The following is a 13,369-nucleotide window of genomic DNA, read 5'->3' as shown; positions in this document are numbered from 1 at the left end:
TGTATTTAATTTTTAGAAACAAGATCAAGGAACATTTGAAAATTTATTATGTCTATTCAGGACCAACATTTATAGAGAGAGTATATACAATGCCAAACAAAATTCCCCTGTTGTTTAAGCGATCTGTCATACTGTAAAATATTATGCTTAAAATAGAGTATGCATATATGCAAGAATGGTTTAGAAAAGCCAATAAAATAGGTTAGGACTATGCAAGGATTAAATACAAGTTTAGTAAAAAGGCTAAACTTTTATTGGTTAATAGTAAATCTAATGTATAGGATTCCTTGATTATTTACTTTAAATTTTTGTTAACTACATAGAGCAATGAGTAAAAATAGGTATATGCTTTGGGTTATATCAGATCATAACATTTTCACAACATGTTCACTTGGGTACTTCAGAAAATATGAACAACAAAAAACAAATATACAGGCAGCTGTAAAATAACAGTGGGCTAATTAAATGTTTAAGGCAAACAGTAAAACCATAGATGCTTTTAAATTTTTTGTCTTATCTACAAATCAAGGAATATTCTTTTTTCCTGGCCCAGACTGAACTCCACTTTCTGCAGTCATACATATCTTTCAAAGTCCTTCTTAATCTCATTTCCTTATCAAGTATTTAAAGTCCATCCTCACCACAGTTAGAACTAAATAATTTTCCTGTAGTTTATATATTGTGTACTGTGACATTTTTACCATCAGCATGAAAGGTGATAATACCTACTTTGTCCTAGGTAACAATTTGTGAGTGGTAGCTTTAAGAGCTCAAATCTACCTGATATCAAAGTCCATATTCCTCTCTTCATCTTATGAATTAATGAACATACTGGGATCCCCAAAAGGCTGGTATGATATTGCAATATATAGCATATAATAATTGCAAAATGGGTAATCCCAAATGTTTGTTAATTTGAATTTATAGATGCAAAAGTTACTCCAAATGTATGTATTCAAATTATGTATATATGATTTAATAATTAATTTCATTGACTTTTAAAATTCATATGAGTCTTTAAATGTATTTACAGCATTCTTGGAAGGAAAAAACTTTTGGAAGGAATATGGGAAGAAATTTAGTGGATTACAATAATGCATTATTGTAATATAAAATGTTAGAAAGCAAGAGAATAATATTTAAATGGGAAAATGTGTTGAAAAAATTTATTACTAGAGATAACGTGTTCATTTTTAAATCTATATCTAAAATTTTGATTATAATTTGACTTTTTTCCAATTCTCAGTAGATGATTAATGATATAAATTAAAAATGTAGGATAATTCTACAAAAGTGACCTAAGGCTGCATGGAATTCTCAAAAACTCCAGGATGTCAGAATAGCCTATCAGAAATCCTGTTTGATTGAGCTCTCCCCAGAGAAATTATGAAGATTCTTCTGTCCATATTCCTGGGAATGTTGGTGGAGAGGATTTTGAGATATTATCAGATTCCTGTGATAAAAGTAAATTCCTCCTGAAGGGGAACACATTCATTATGTGGAAGAGGAGTCTGGCCTTAGGAGGCCAGATTGGAGAGAGAATGGCCCTTCTGAGAATAGCCCTGTGGAGTTTCTGAGTGCTCTCAGGACAGGTCTTGAGAAATTTTTTCCAAATTTTCTGAAAGAGAGCATATAAAGTTGAAAGAGTGAGGGTACTACTCTTTGGAACCTAAAATAGTTGTATAAAATCAGTTCAAGATTTCCTAAGAAAGTGAAAAAACAATTTTTCTTATATTATAGTATATATTATATATTTTCACTCTCATATAAGAAGGCTAGCAAACTATTCCAATCTTTACCTGTTTGAATTCCACCCAGTCGCCTGTTTTCATAAGGTTTATTAGCCAAGAATTTTTTTTTAATTTTAAAATAGTTTTTAAGTAAAAAATTATTTCATAATATGTGAAATTTATATGAAACTCAAAAATAAGTGTTCATAAATATAATTTTATTGGAATATAGTTACATTCATTTGTTTATTTTATATGACTGCTTCTGTACTATAATGTCAGACTTCAGTAGTTACAACAGAGCCTGTAAGACACTAATCTTGAAATACTTACAATTTGCAGAAAATTTTGCCAAATCTAATCGACAGTGATGAGGGAGAACAGGAATCAATAAAGTTAATGCATGGAGAATTCTCCAGCAAGTTAATATTTAAAAGAATTTTGAAAAAAATTGTAAAAAATGTGAGAGAAATGTTATTAAGTACTAATACTGAAGATGTAGAAATCAGTATGTGGAAATGATATCCAAGATGCTCAAAGCTCAGAAGATTCTGAGGCTTAGAAAAATTATTAATAGCAAGAAAAAAGAGTTTTATTTGTGAGTAAGGAAAATATTAATGACATTAAGTCTTCTATTTGGGGTAAATGACAAAAATGCTACTGAAGAGAAGAAATTAGGTTGAATTATTTATCTTTTTTTAACTCAACTAACTTCTTAAGTATATTTACATCTTTTCTGTGAAGGCTCGTCACCATTTGGAAAAAGCAAAACAAACATTAATAAGAAGAGATGGGAGACTAGAAAATAAAATTGTAAAGAAATGTCCACCACTCTAGTTGATCTCCAGGCCTATAAAATGTCTTAACTAAATAGCTATTGACAATCTTTGAGAATTTGGAAAGAAATGAAGAGATGTTTAAAATTTAGAGTTAAAAAAATAAATTCTCCAATTTAAAAAAAAAAGATACTGCAAACTACAGGATTGAGAACTTGACATGACTTTCATTAAGGCTCTTGGATGGACTATTGGTTCTTTAAGCACTGAGAAAAGAAACCTATAATCAGGAGGAATTAAAATAGATTTGCTTAAAATTAAAAAAAAAAAAAGTCATGCCAGGCTGAGTGCAGTGACCCACACCTGTAATCCCAGTGACTCCAGAGGCTGAGATACGAAGATTGTAAGTTTGTGCTGGGCCTCATCAACTTAGTGAGACCTTGTCTCAAATAAAAATAAAAGATAAAAAGGGCTGGTGATACAGCTTATTGGTAAAGAACCCCTGGGTTAAATCGTCAGTACCTAAATAAATAAATAATGCCAGGTAAGCCTTGTATTTTCAGATAAGATTAAAATATATATCTTGATTTTAGAAAGTCCTCTGACAGGCTGTTCTCTGTTGTAGAAGATTTAGAAGGGATGATGTTGTAGATTAAGATGTATCATCAAGTGCAATTATGTGGACTTGTAATTAGAGTACTTGATTAATGATATCTCCCAAAATGTTGATTAATGAATTAATGCAAAGATATAGAGAATTCTCCAGAAGATGCTACTAGCTCACTCTCTCTGTTTTTACACAAATGATTTGGTTAAAAATATTACTGACATGGGGCTGGGGTTCTGGCTCAGTAGTAGAGCACTTGCCTAGCACACATAAGGCACTGGGCTCAATCCTCAGCACCACATAAAAATAAATAAATAAAATAAAGGTATTGTGTCCATCTACAACTAAAAAAGCATTAAGAAATTGCTGACATGATGTCTGAACTTGCAGAAACTAGTAGCAGCAAGGGGAAGCTAGCATGCCTCATGGTAAATTAAAGATCCAAAAAGATCATCAGAAATTAAAAACAAAATTCTATAGTTAGTTCCTAAACAAAACCAGGCAAAACAGGAACAACAGAATAAAAATCAAACAAACAAAATTGGAGTTCTCAACTCAAATTGCACATTAAAATTCCCTAGTGAAATTTTTATTTAATTGGTCTGGGGTGCAGTTGGAGCATCTATATTTTGAAAAAGCATTCCAGATGATTCCAAGTTCATCCATAATCACTTGTAATAGATTAGCATTCTGAAAGTCGGGGATAGGGTGGAATAACCAAGGCACAGTGTGTGCATGGAAATGTTTAGAAGATTCTGTGGACTATAAGGTGAACAAACCAATTATCCCTTAGTTTGCAATACTTCCCAGTTAACGTTCCTATTTATGATGTTGGAATACTTTTAGACCTATGAAAAGAAATGCGGTAGTAGGAAAGGGTTGGTTTTCTTTGGAGAAAAATACATTTGGGTTTTTAATAACAAAAGAAATATTTGTCAAGCACTTGTTTAAGTCTGATATAACCCTATGAAGTAAACATTATTCTCACTTACAGAAATTACCCAAGATTACAGAATAAGTGGGATTTGAGCGCAGACCTCTTTGAGTTAAACTTGGCACTCCAAAACACTTTACAGCATCTCATGTTGAATTTAAGGTGACTGTATAAGATTCAAGTAAAAACATGCCATAAAAATTAGAAATATGAGTATATCACAGCAAAACCATTAAGTACTTATAGTTTATAAATATGCTTACTAAGTAGTTTTAAATGGAGGAGTAGCACAAACATTTTCATGTGTCATAAATATAGTCAACATACCTTATATACAAACAGAGGTATGAAAAATTGTGGTATATATGTGTATTAAGAATTGTAAAAAAAGTACATGTATAATGGCATAAATTGACGTGAACATACTTTATATACAGAGATATGAAAAATTGTGCTCTATATGTGTAATAAAGATTGTAATGCATTCCACTATTGTCGTGTATTTAAAAAAATAATAAAATCAATTTAAAAAAACACACAAAAATAATAAATATAGTAAATTTCTCATAAATATAGTATGACTAGTTTCCAAAAATTTTTATCAGGATCGTAGATATATATAGGATATAAACCCTCATTTAAGCAATTCCTGAGTCCTTGTTTGTAATAAATATCTTTTCTGGGACAAATACATGAAAGAAAACTAAAGTTACTTTGAGACTTATATTCTAAATCATTTTGTTTTTAGGTAACATGATTTTTATTTTTATTATCATTTCAACAGCTTTATTGAGGTATAATTGACATCCAAGAAGGAGCACACATTTAAAGTGTACATATTGGGGGCTGGGATTGTAGCTCAGTGGTATAGTGTTTGCCTACCACGTGCAAAGTCCTAATTTAATCCCTAGCACTGCAAAAACAAAACAAAACGAAAAAAAGTGTACAAGTTGATAAATTTTGACATCTGTATACACATATGAAATCATTACTACAATTATTGTAACAAAAATTCCAAGCTGTCTTTGAGCCCCTTAATCATCTATCCCTCTCTTCACCTTCATCTCCAGGCAACAACTGATGTGCTTTGTATTCCTACAGCTTAGACTGCAGTTATATATAAATAGACTCCAGATTTTTTTTTTTTTTTTTTACTATTTTCTGCCTGGCTTCTTTTACTCATTTTGAGATTGAGATTCATCCATGTTGGTAGGTGTATATCCATGGTTCACTCCTCTTTATTGCTGGGAAATATTCCATTATATGAATATATCACAATTTCTTTATCCATCCATCTGTTGGTAGTCATTTGGGTTGTTTCCAGTTTGGAAATATTACAAATAGATCTGCTATAAACACATTCATATTCTTTGTCTTTGTAAGGACATATGTTCTTCCTATTTCTCTTAGGTAAATACCCAGGAATGGAACGGCGGGTTATATAGTAGATGTGTATTTTTAACATTTGAAGAAACCACTGATCTGTTTTCTACCAGCAGTGTAGAAGACTTCCAGTTGTCTTACCAACATTTAGTGTGCTCAGGTGTCTTAATTTCAGCTATTCTAACACATACATTGTATATTATTATGGCATCTATTTGTCTTTCCTTGAGAGTATTGATATTGATCACTTTTTAAGGTGTTTGTCATTCTGTAGCTTCCTTGGTGACATATCTGATCAAATAATTTACATACTTTAAAATCAGGATTTTTGTCTTATTACTTAGTTATGTAAGTTAATTACATATTCTGAATACAAGTTCTCTGTTAAACATGTTTCACAAATAGCTCTCTTGTTTTAAATACTGATTAAACTGGTAAAAATAATAATTTTCCCAAGGGGGCAATATTTTTTTCTAATTCCAGAATTTGACATATCATATATAAAAATTACTACATTGATCATAAAAAATCCTTTATATTTGCTGGGATTAATCCAAAATTTTTATTGCCTTCTTCATGAAATGCAAAGAGAGTTTACTTGAGGTTTTTTTTTTTTTTTTTTTTTTAGGCCATATAGAACAGTTTTTATTTTCCAAAATGACACAAAGGCAGCAAAACCACATTTATATGATCAGCAATTTTCTTCTGGAATATAAGGTTTTTATCACTTAACTGATTAGTATTAGTAATGATGTATGATATTGCATAAAAGGAAAGAATTTTGCTATCATTTCATTACATTTATTTTCATTAATTTACAATTTTTTTCCCAATCTTGTTTTGTTGTAATTTTTTTTCAATCCCTGATCCTATGGGTTCATAATTTCTCTTACTCTTTAACACCTTTTTTTCAGAAATCAAAACTTACACTGATAGTAAGCAAAATACCCTTTTAAGTAATAAGGCATTATCAGCCCTTCTGTATTTTAAAGTGAATTGCAGCATTTGTTGAATTCTAGCTCTTTCTTCCGCATCTTTACTCCAAAACTGATAACAAGTTTTACATATATAGAATTATATTTTTATTTAGAAATCCTAGAGAGTGCTCTTATCATTGATATTAGAAAATATTGTGATTTTTACATTATGGTTAATACTAATATAAAAGCCAAAGGTAAGAAAAAAAATGGTACATATTCCAAAGGAAGCATATCAGTGACATAAATAATCTTTGTAATTTTCACTAATATGCAGCAAATGTATTTCTAACTCTAAAAGAATAATTCCTTCACAGAACAGCAATTAAGCTTGATTTAGAGTGCCACTAAAAATTAACCAAGAGCTCTGGAAGTTATTTAGAAGAGAGTAGATCACAGGAAAAACTCTAGCTGTTGGGTTGTTTCCCATCAGTTGGAAATAAATCTCCTTGAGATTAGACTTACACAGTATTCATTTCCTTGGGTACCTAAGTAGAATTCATCATTGGCAAATGATCCATAATAGGAAGTAGTTTGCGCCTGTTTGTGTGTGAAACTGTCTGCAGTGAAACACAAGTCAGAAGTGCCCTTTTCCTCCCCTATTAACCTATCAGCTTTGACATTTAACAAAGACTTAATTATATTTCAGGAATCAATAACTGGTTGAATAGATGGAGCCCTATTGTCTTTAATTCAATTTAAAACAAACAGGAATAGAGCACAGTCCACATTTACTCAACTGAGGGCTGTTTTAAAAATGTACACTGAAATTATTTTCTACCATGACTCTCCATCTCCCCATCATCTGTTAAGAAAAAATATCAATAGAACATTGTCCAAATTGTGTTTCATATTACATTTATCCTTTGAGATAGTAATAGGTACAACTTTAAATTTTATGCTCAAATGTGTCAAGCAACTGTGTACTACATATTTGTTTTTGGGATTCATAATATATGTTAGCATATTAAATGTTCTGAAGTATTTTTCATTAAGCAAACTGTTCCAGGCTGGGCACCATGGTGCCCACCTGTAATTCCAGAACCTTGGGAGTTTGAGGCAAGAGGATCACAAGTTTGAGAATAGCCTCAGCAACTTAGTGAGACTCTGACTCAAAACCAAAAATTTTTAAAAAGGGGGTGGTGGTGGTGCTGAAGATGTAGCCCAGTGGTTAAATATCCCAGTACCAAAACAAACAAACAAACAAACAAAAAACCTTTTCTAAGTGGCTAGGATGTGGCTCAGTGGTAGAGTGCTTGCTTAGCATGCTTGAGGCACTGGGTTTGATCCCCGGCACCACATAAAAATAAACAAATAAAAAAAGGTATTGTGTCCATCCACAAATAAAAAATATATTTAAAAAAAAAAATAGGGCTGGGGATGTGGCTCAGTAGTCGAGTGTCCCTGAGTGCAATCCCTGGTACCAAAACAAAACAAAAAACCCTTTTATAAACTTTTATATTTAAGTAGTATCTTGCCACCATTATCACCAAGCTATACCAAAACCTCAAAGCATCTGTTTCTGTTAACATTTTATGGAACTTGTTCACTCCAGCACAGTTTGTGAATTGCTGCAGCAGAGCCTCCTTGTAATAAGAGGGGAAAAGGACGGAAATCCATAGAAAGCCCTCGGAGTGTCTTTTCCCACTAAAAGCTTTGACTTTTTTTCTACATCTCCTGCCATATTAAAACTGCTTTAGTAAAAATTTAAAGGGTTTTGATTCCATTTAATTTCTTTTACACTCATAGTCTCTTGCAGGGGTATTAATGAACAGTCAAATACCTAATGGGGCAGATAAGCAAATTAGGATGTTATTCAGAATCTAAATAATCTATAACAAAATTAATTTAGTTCTCTTAAAATCACCCTGAGTACCCAACATCAACGTATATTGTATGTACATGCATAGACAAGGATCATAATAAGACTGTACACAGTGAAACAAGAAGTCAGATGTGTGCATCATTCAGGGTTTACTTCTTGAGAACTGACAGAGTGGAGATAGAAGTGATTCAGTTTGGGGAAATAGAGTTCAGACTCAAGTCACTCTGAACTATGCAGGCTAATATAAAGAACCACAAAATTGATGAAGAAAACTTCATTCTTTGTCATACCACTTCAGATCTTTCATTACTCTGTAAAAGTGTCATTCTAAACTGTCCCTCTTCCTCACCCTTCCATACATTCTTTTCATACATGTATAAACTGAGACATTTCCTGTGATCTTAGAAGCCCCAGCGTTGAAAATATTACACATAAAGTACCCTCCTATTTTTAAAAAGATCCTCTGAGGGGACCCAGATGCCCTCCAGTCTATAAGCTTATCATGGGGAGAGAATTCTAAGAGAAAGAAATGTGGTAATTATTAATTGGTAGAGAGAGTTGGGTGTTTCTTCCCCTACTCACTTCAAAGACAAACAACAAAAAAAAGACACTTGGAGGAAATGAGAATCTTTGCAAGACAGGAAGAGCCGGAGAGCTTTGTGGTCTGCCCATGATGTCACTAAGGATGAAGGAAAAGATTTGAGAGTGTTTGTTTGAAAGCAGTGATAAGAAAAACGAAATGATAGAAAAATCTTTAATTTAATACTTCCAAAGCTTTAGATTATCCATTATTCATGGTTGGCCATCCTCTGATCTGTACCCACTTGAGAAGAGAAAGGCAGAGAAGTGGCAGGGTCCAGAGGGAATTGATAGTGCAGTGGTTGTACTTCCTCTACCCAATGTGCCTAGAATGCATGGGTTTTAGTGGCCACATGGACAAGTGTTCTGAAGAAAGTTGGGCTTGAACCTGGAAGTATCCCATCTAGGAGTGCTGTTGCCACCTGGAGGCTTATGGAGTGCTCAGAGCTACTTTGTCAGGAAAATGTGCAGTCAGTGGCCTCGTTTAGAGAGAGAGAGAGGGAGAGGGAATTTTTTTTTTAATAGTTTTCAGTGGACACAACATCTTTATTTTATTTTTATGTGGTGCTGAGGATTGAACCCAGCGCCCTGCGCATGCCAGGCGAGCGCACTACTGCTTGAGCCACATCCCCAGCCCCAGTCAGTGGCCTCTTGAGAGACACCTCAAAGAACTCACAACCTTGGCCTTCATATAAGAGTCAGTGTTTGGGTGAATGCCAAAGAGAGGACATTAACAGTAAGGACAGAATCCTCTCAATTCCAGAGGATCTAGAAACAGACTGGAGTATCTGGATGGCTATTGGACTAACTAGTGTCTTAAGTCTATTTTCTGTTGATATGATAGAAACAACAGACTAGTAATTTATAAACAATAGAAGTTTATTTGGCTTATGGCTGTGGAAGCTGGAAAGTCTAAAAGCATCTGACAAGGGCCTTTGTGCGAGTTCATGACATGGTGAAAGGGCAAGTAAGCATGTACGTGCAAAATGGAGGATATCTAGTTGAACTCATTCTTCTAATTAGGCACCCACTCCCACACACACACACAAAAATGAGTGGATTAATGAGGTAAAGCCTTAATATCTCACCTATTAATACCATCATAATAGTAATTATATTTCAGTAGGAGCAATTGTATTGAACTTGTAACACCTTGAAAGGTCTGAAAATCTATGGTTCTACCCAAGATGTCCTTAAAGGTCATGGAAAGTATTTTACAGGTGTATTTGGAAAACAAAACAGAAAAGTAACGTTTTGTGCTGGTACCCTGAAAACTTCAATTATTCAACAAACCAATTAAATGATCTTTCCATTGTTCTTCATTTATTGACATTTATCTTTTAATGCACAATTTATTCCTACCATATTTAAAAATTTTAAAGATAATTTTAAGATCTACTCTTCATTTCAAATACAGAATATAAAGCTACCTTGATTCTATATTCATGGTGAGTCTCTTTTTTTGCCTAAAATATAAGAACTTTGATATGAAATTTAATATTTTATCCACATGAATGTTCAAGATTAGGGGACATGTTTTGCTTATCTTTGTGTCCCCTTTATCTAATACAGTGTATAGCATAGTGTAGGTACTCAATATATATTTATGAACTAAGCTAAACTAATGATAAATGTTGGAGAACTTCCCAAAAGCTGGAAGGACACTGATTTTCTTGCTCTCTATTATTTCTCATCTAAGCCTTCTATTCTGACCATTTACTAGAAAAAACAAAAACAAAAACAAAACTCTGAGTTTAGCTTTACCTAGATTTATTTTCTTTTCTATGTAATATTAATTTAGCCTAAATGAATCCTTAAAAGAAAGCATTCTCTGCTGTTTACTAACAAGCTATATTCATTGAAATACAAAATCAGATTTCCTTTTTTTAATATCTTTTAGTTGTAAATGGACACAATACTTTACATTTTATTTATTTATTTATTTATTTAATGTGGTGCTGAGGATCAAACCTAGGGCCTCGCGCGTGCTAGGCAAGCATTCCACCAATGAGCCACAATCCCAGCCCCCAAATTAGATTTTTATAAAATAAATTAAATGCCACTAAAGTGCCTATTAAAATTTTGGTATTGGCTTTTTACTCAAAATAAGCAGAAATTTAAAGATGGAAACTGCTCTTAGGGAACTTACATATTACTAATATAGTTTGTCTAAGACTCTAGAAATGGGAGGGGAAAGGCATTCCATATGGGTGAAACATTCTAGTGGAATAATTTAGGAAATGGGCTCTGAAGCAATACTGTCTTAGTTTCAACCCTGACTCCATCTTGTCAGTGGCCTGTTGTGTTACTTAATCTTTTTCTGCCTCTTATAAACCCTGAATCCATCTTTTCAGTGGCCTTTTGTGAGTTACTTAACTTTTTTCTGCCTCTTATACTTAAGGGATAGAAAACATCTATAAGATTCTGAGGATTTAAGGAGTTAATACTATACTTGATCCATGAATACGTTCTTATTGAAGTTACAAATGATCACCTACTTAGAATGGCTACACATAATTTTCCAACTTTATAATGGTGTTAAAGCAATATGTATTCAGTCAAAACCATATTTTGAATTTTAATCTTTTCCCAGGCTAGCAATACATGGTAGAGGTGAGCCACAGCTCCCAGTCAGCCACACCATCACAAGGATAAAAAACTGATGCTTTACAGTGTACTGATACTAAATTATGATGTGCAGTAGGTTTGGGGTAGAAAATGAATTTTCACTTAAGATGGATTTATTGGTATGTAACCTCATCATACATTGAAGAACAACTGTATTATTATTATTATATACAAAGAATTGGAGCTAGGTCTTTGAAAGACTCAAAACAGTGGGAATAATTCCTATATTAGAAGAGTGACAAGTTAGAAACAAAAGGGTAAGGACAGATGAAGGAGGCCAATGAATTTCCAAATATTGAGATATTATTATGTTACTAATGAGCCACTAAACATTTTAAATAGGTTAAACAGTTCAGTTTTAACAATGTTTTGAATAACTTTGGGTATGTAAAATGACTTGGGAATAGGGAAAAATAAAAGACTGAAAGAATAGAATAATGTTAATAGTAACTTTTATTAGATACTTTCTTGGAACTTTGTAAGATTTGCAAGAAACACTAATTTTAAATATTATTACTATGCTATAGGCAATGTGATCTATGGTGTATCTGATTTAACTCTTAAAACAACACTAAGGATAATACTCTGTTGAACTTCATCTTACTTATGAAAAAACTGAGAATCAAATTGAAATGAATTGCCACAGCTAGTAAATGGTACTAAACATGATTTATATTCAAGGTGTCTGACTTCAAATACTATAGTTCAGTTGGAAACTGATAAATGAAAAGATTTACACACAAAAAAAGACAAGCCATGATTTTGTGTCTTACTGGAAATAGGCTAAAAGAAAGGATTATCAGATAACTGAGCTTTCAAGCCTTGAGAGTCACACAAGAAAAATGACCTCTCTGTGTGTGCGTGTATTACATTAACTATTGTGGGAAAGTTGTTCAGAGCAAAAGGAAATTAATTGTGGCTAAAGTCCTCAAGGACACTTTGATGAAAAATGCCCTATTGTTGGCAAACTTGGGCAGAATGAAAGGAGGCATATGGCATTACTGGGCATTAAAGAATATACATATGATATTAAAGTAAAAGAATAAATGGTGGTAGACAGTAGTAATAAGGAGAAATTTAGATACTTGCTATAAGTTCAAATCACATTTCCATCTGTTTTATTAAACTGCTATTGTCTATAAATGTCTCTGACTTAGAAGATACTCAGTAATAATTTGGGGGAAAGAATGGTAAAGATATGTCAGATGGCTTTGGTTGGATTCGATGTATTTAGAAGTAAGAAAACATTTAAAGGTTTATATTTAATACGACTATCAGAATGAGATTGAATTTTCCTTGTCTCTCACTTAACTCTTTCCAGACAGCTAGAACAGATAGCTTCAATCTTACTAAAATTTTTTAGGTGTTGATCCCTAGCTGGAAAAATTTATGTGAAAACTCCCAAATAGATTAAAAAAAAAAAAAAAAAAAAAAAACCTTGGATAGTGAACAAAGATATTGCTTCTCTATGTATATGAGGGCACAATAAAATAAACAGCTGTAGGATCGTCAAATGCACAAAATCGAATGCAGAAGATAGTCTTTTAACATTCTAAAACGAGTGTCCCCCAATAAAATCGTCCGTAGCTGTATATTATTCTTACTAAGGTCCTGCGGCTTTAGAACTGGTTTTTTGATTCCCGAAAGATGTGGGTCTAGCCAGAAGTGAGGCTCCGGGCCTTCGGATGGGTAAGGAAGCACCAACTGATCCGCAATGCGCTTGCCCAAACCGCAGCAGCCTAGCTCTGCAAACATGGCAAATGGGGGTGTGTGTGGGGGGGAGGTCTGTGTGGGAGGGGCGCGCGGAGGAAAACAAGAACCCAAGGCAGAAACGAAGAGCACGCTGATTGAAAGGTTGTATCCAGCACAGCAGCTTAGATCGCCTGCAAATCCCAGCATCCCCGCCTCCCACGGGAGCCAGTGAGGAAGA

This window comes from Marmota flaviventris, chromosome 3 (genome assembly GCF_047511675.1).
Source record: "Marmota flaviventris isolate mMarFla1 chromosome 3, mMarFla1.hap1, whole genome shotgun sequence".
Taxonomy (NCBI): Eukaryota; Metazoa; Chordata; class Mammalia; order Rodentia; family Sciuridae; genus Marmota; species Marmota flaviventris.
This window is presented reverse-complemented; position numbering follows the sequence as displayed.